Raw genomic sequence first — 5,754 nt, forward strand, 5'->3', positions numbered from 1 at the left:
TTCCAGTAAGAAGCCTAAGTAGTGTCACATGTTACGCCCAGAAGGACGGTCCGTAACGCAGGTTACGAGGCGTAACATCATGGCGTAACGCATTGGCCACTAAACACTGAAGCCAAGATCCGCTAGAAGATACGGACCGTAACCTGTGTTACGGTCCATTGCAAGAAGCCGTAACGGTTGACTTATATCAAGTTGACAAAGGACGGAACCGAAGGACGAACCGTAACGTGTGTTACGGTCCGTAACGATGCCGCGAAAGGGTATTTTTTTCCAGAACTTTGGCGCGATTTTTGGCCCTATAAATACTTAAAGTTAGGTTTTTAACATTCATTCTGATCTTTTGGAACATTAACTTTAAACCTTGGATATTTGTGAAGTGGTTGGAGCATTTAAAGCACCAACTTCACCTTCATTCCATATTGTATTAGCATTGTAAGTATATTATGTTAACTTTTAAGCTTTCTTTGTTAACCAAAATGGTGAGTAGCTAATTTTAGTTCTAAGGTTGTGGACCCCGTGATGGGTATTATGTGAATGGGTTTCTACTATTGATATATGCATAATGGTTGTTGGTATTTATTCTATCTTTGTGCGTTAGCATTGGGTAATGATTGCAAGCATTAGCCTAAGCCATTATACTAACTTTTCTGGGGAAAGAGAGTTAGTATTAGTAAGATTGAATAACAATGACTCGGGGCGTTAACCCTCGTTTAATAGACTAACTTAGGGATAAGAACAAGTCTAATTGGAATTATTGGCCGCTCTTCGAGTTCAACTCTTTTACATTTGAAAAAATCATAAAGAAGAAATACGGCCTAACTGTTGGAAAACATTAGGAAGTCCTTAAGAGATCAAGTACATGCTCTTAGAACAACCATTAGAAGTATATCACATTGAAACCTGAAGCATAATATCTAATCAAAGTGGGGAACACAACCTTAGTCTCCCTCTCGCATTAAGTACAATTCAAGTCACAGTATTCAATTACATTACACAACAAATATTTCAAACTATTCGGAATAGGATTAAAGTCATTAAAGACTGGTATCACATACAATTAGTACCCTTTTCTCTCCATATTTCCTGTGGGTTTTGACCCCAACTTTGTTTGGGTTATTATATTTGACAACGATCGCTTTACGCCACTCATACATGTAATTTGAGCGTATCAAATTTTGGCGCCGTTGCCGGGGAATACGGTTTTGAAATTACTGATTGTTGCGTATTCTTCTTTAAAACTTTTTCTATTCCATCACACCTTGTTTGCTGTTGTGGTGAACTAGGTGAACATGGCAGGAAGACAGAATCGAAATCAAGGAAACCAAGGTGGACTCCAAGTGAACCCACCTGCACCAGAAGAGGATGAAGATGAGAATATATTTGCAGAATTTTCATCAATGAAGCTGATTATGCTTCTGCTGTGGTCCCTCCTAGGACTGGAAATACTACTTTCAAAATTGATAGTTCTATCTATCAGCTGCTGAAACTTGAAGGCTATTTCCGAAATTCTTCAAAGGATTGTCTACTCCGACATTTGAAGAACTTCCTGCACGTGTGTGCTCAACAATCCCAAGGTGTTGTTTCTGCTGATACACTTCGGTTACGGGTCTTTAAATATTCCTTGGCTTGCCAAGCAAGGGAATGGTATGAAAAGCTTCCCAGCAATTCTATTCATACCTGGAGCGAGCTAGCCAATACATTTCTGAAGAAGTGGTTCCCACCGAGCAAAAAGGCTGAACTTCGAGATAAGATTTTTGAGTTCAAACAGCTCCCGGAGGAACAATTATATTCGGCATGGGAGCGGTTCAAGGACTATCTAGCTCAATCTCCAACTCACGGGTTTTCGGATGGTATTCTTACCGAGAAATTCTACAAGAGCTTAGATACAATGAATCAGATTGCTGTCAATACTGCCGCGGGAGGATGCTTCATGGACAAGTCATTTATTAACATCACCCGTTTGCTTGATAAACTCACCACCCACAATCAAGCTTGGCATTCAATTGATAGTGAGAGTCTCTCTTATAGTAGTCCATCACTAGCTGTTGTTGTAAAATAAAACCATGAGAGAGATCATGCCTTTGCTCAATTGCAAACCACAGTGGATCTATTATCAAAGAAGTTGGAAGAAAAGGATGCACAATGGGTAAATGTTGTTGAGGAGTTACCACCTCATCCACAGGGGATGTATCAAGTCCCTGAGGGGATGTACCAAGATGGGCAACAACATTATGAAGATGCTAATTATGTCAACAACTCGCAAGGGGGTTATCAAAGGAAAAATTATCATGGTCCGGGCCATCACCCATGGCAAAAGCCTCAATACTAATTGCAAGCGAACAATTATAGTAGAAATGATCAGGGAAATCCAAATCAAGAGAATTACAATAACAAAAATTATGGCAACAATAGCACTAACCCCTATATTCCACCAGGGGGCAAGCATAAAGTTCCCAACAGTGGAGAGACAATTCATCTAGCAACTCTGCTAGTAATGCTGCTAATGATTCTGCGGAGCTGAAAAGTATGATGCAGAAAATGCTAATGAATCAGGACAAAACTGAGAGTACAATAAAGGAAATGTCTCAGGTTCAACTATCTCATTCAGCTGCCATTCAGAAGCTTGAATCGCAATTCAGAGACCTTTCCAGAGAAGTGCATACTCCTCAACGTGGACAACTACCAAGTGATACAGTTCCAAATCCGAAAGGTAGTAGGGTAAACTCCGCGGAGCATGTAGCTGCTATTAGCACCCGAAGTGGAAAAATACATCGAGGAGCTGATAAAAAGGTGATAGATCTAGAGCCAATTATTGAAGAAGAGGCACAACCTGATGTATTTGATGTTATTGTGGAGGAAGAAACAGAGGAGAAAGTCCCTATTATAGCTGAAGAGGAGCAAAATCTTGATAATCTCAAGGCACAAGGAGAAAAACATAAAAAGGGGAAGGCAAAACTTTCTGACGCTCTACGTCCTTTGACTAAAATGTTCAAATCTTCACCGCCTTTTCCTCAAAGGCTAGTGAGAAAAACAGAAGATGACAAGTATTTGCGATTTTATGATCAACTCAAGCAATTGACGATGAACATTCTTTTCATGGACGTTGTCCAAGAAATGCCTGGGTTTGCTAAGTATTTGAAGGATCTCTTAACAAAGAAGAAGAAGCCATTGAAACACGACACTGTGGATATCACTCATCGTGTCAGCGCTATTATTTCCAAGACCACAGTGCAAAAAAGGGAAGATCCTGGAGCATTCACCATTCCATGCACCATAGGGCAACAGGATTTTTCCAAGGCGTTGTGTGATAATGGGGTTAGCATAAATCTTATGCCCCTTGAGATTTTCAAGAGATCGGGATTAAGGATACCAAGGCCCACTACCGTGAGGTTGCAGATGGCTGACATGTCGATAAAAAGGCCAGTTGGGGTAGTTGATGATGTGCTTGTTCAAATTGGGGAATTCCTACTGTCGGCAGATTTCGTGATTCTTGACTGTGCTGTTGATCAAGAAATTCCTATTATTCTGGGGAGACCTTTCCTTGCTATAGGGAGGGCTCTTATGGATTCAGAGAAGAATGAATCAAGTTCCGGGTTAACGATGAAGAGGTGACTTTTCACGCCAGCAAGGCTATGAAATTTCCTAATCTTTATCATAGTATTTAAGTTATTAATTCTTTTAATGTGGTGGATGAAGCGGTAGAATTCAAGATGGAGGAAAAATGATTGGGTGAAGCATTATCGGCCATCTTGGTCAATTTTGATGCAGAAGAAATGGAGGGACATATTGAGACGGTGAATTCACTCACCGGTCTGGGGTCTTACTCTTATGAGCCGAAGAAATTGTCTCTTGATTTAGAGAAGCGAACAACTCCTCCAGCAAAACCATCAATTATTGAGCCATCGAAGTTGGAGCTCAAGCAACTTCCATCCCATCTTAGATATGAGTTTCTTGGAGCAAATGCCACTCTCCCAGTTATTGTGTCATCACTTCTGAATAAGGGCCAAACTCATAGACTCATCGCAGTTTTGAGGAAACATTTGAGAGCTTTGGGTTGGACTATTGCAAACATCCAGGGGATTCCCTCCGGAATTTGTGAGCACCGAATTCAGTTAGAAGAGAAAAGTTCACCAAGTGTTGAGCATCAGAGAAGATTGAATCCACCGATGCAAGAGGTGGTAAAGAAAGAGATTATTAAGTGACTAGATGCTGGGGTGGTTTACCCAATTGCCAACAGTCCACGGGTAAGTCCAGTCCAATGTGTGCCAAAGAAAGGGGGCATCACTGTTGTCCCTAATTCTAAAAATGAGTTGATTCCTACAAGAACTGTCACCAGTTGGAGAGTGTGTATGGACTACAGAAAGCTGAACACTGCATCTTGCAAGGTTCATTTCTCGATGGCTTTTATTGATCAAATGCTTGATCGGCTAGCTGAAAGGTCTTATTATTGTTTCTTGGATGGGTACTCAGGTTACAACCAAATCAACATTGCATTGGAAGACCAAGAAAAGACTACTTTCACTTGTCCCTATGGGACATTCGCTTTCAGCCGAATGCCATTTAGTCTTTGCAATGCCCTAGTTACTTTCCAACGATGCATGATGTACATATTCTCTGACATGGTTGAAAACTTTATTGAAGTCTTCATGGATGACTTCTCTGTGGTGAGAGATTCATTCGATGAATGTTTAGACCATCTTGATCGGGTGCTACAAAGGTGTGAGGAGACAAACCTCGTTCTCAACTGGGAAAAGTGTCATTTTATGGTAAAGGAAGGAATTGTCCTTGGCCATAGGATTTTCGAAAGAGGGATTGAGGTTGACCAAGCAAAAATCGATGTGATTTCAAAACTCTCTCCACCCATCTCAGTAAAAGGGGTTCAGAGTTTCTTGGGGCACGCCGGATTCTATAGAAGATTTATCAAAGACTTTTCCAAAATTGCAAATCCAATGTGCAAACTCTTGGAAAAGGAGTCCAAATTCAATTTTTATGAGAAGTGCATCAAGGCTTTCGACGAGTTGAAGTTAAAATTGACCTCAGCCCCTATTGTTGTGTCCCCGGATTGGTCGTTGCCCTTTGAATTAATGTGTGATGCCAGTGGTCTTGCAATTGGCGCTGTGCTTGGTCAGCGGCTCAACAAAATCTTGTGCCCAATTTATTATGCCATCAAAACACTAAATGGAGCTCAACTAAACTATACAGTAACAAAGCAGGAACTACTTGCTATTGTTTATGCATTTGAAAAGTTTCGGGCTTATTTATTGGGTGCCAAGGTAGTGGTTCACACTGACCATGCTGTCCTGCGGTACTTAATGGCTAAAAAGGATGCTAAGCCTCGGTTGATAAGATGGGTGTTGTTGCAACAAGAATTTGACTTTGAAGTCAAAGATCAAAAAGGGCCAGAAAATCAAGTAGCTGACCATCTCTCCAGACTTGAAGCACTAGGGAGACCGATTGATGTGCTATATATTGATGACACTTTTCCGGATGAAAGAGTCTTGGTAGTCTCCAGTGATGTGGCACCATGGTATGCCGAAATTTCCAATTATTTGGTAATTGACATTGTTCCTGAAGATTTGAAGGCATATCAAAAGAAGAAATTCTTGAGAGATTGCCGACAGTATTATTGGGATAAGCCTTACTTATTCATGACTTGTGCAGACAATATGATCAGAAGATATGTGGCTAAATCTGAGGTGATGGATATTTTGAAGGTTTGTCATGATTCTCCGGTTGGTGGGCATCACAGTGGAA

The 5,754-nt window shown here is 40.8% G+C and overlaps 1 non-coding gene across 1 annotated transcript; it reads right to left on the bottom strand.

The window, feature by feature from the left end:
- Positions 1-1,736: 1,736 nt before the first annotated feature.
- On the bottom strand, positions 1,737-1,842 carry LOC132634443 (small nucleolar RNA R71). The gene has a single exon (XR_009580165.1). It is a non-coding gene; the product is annotated as a small nucleolar RNA R71 (small nucleolar RNA).
- Positions 1,843-5,754: the final 3,912 nt, after the last annotated feature.

Source organism: Lycium barbarum, chromosome 3 (genome assembly GCF_019175385.1).
Source record: "Lycium barbarum isolate Lr01 chromosome 3, ASM1917538v2, whole genome shotgun sequence".
In the NCBI taxonomy this organism is placed as follows: Eukaryota; Viridiplantae; Streptophyta; class Magnoliopsida; order Solanales; family Solanaceae; genus Lycium; species Lycium barbarum.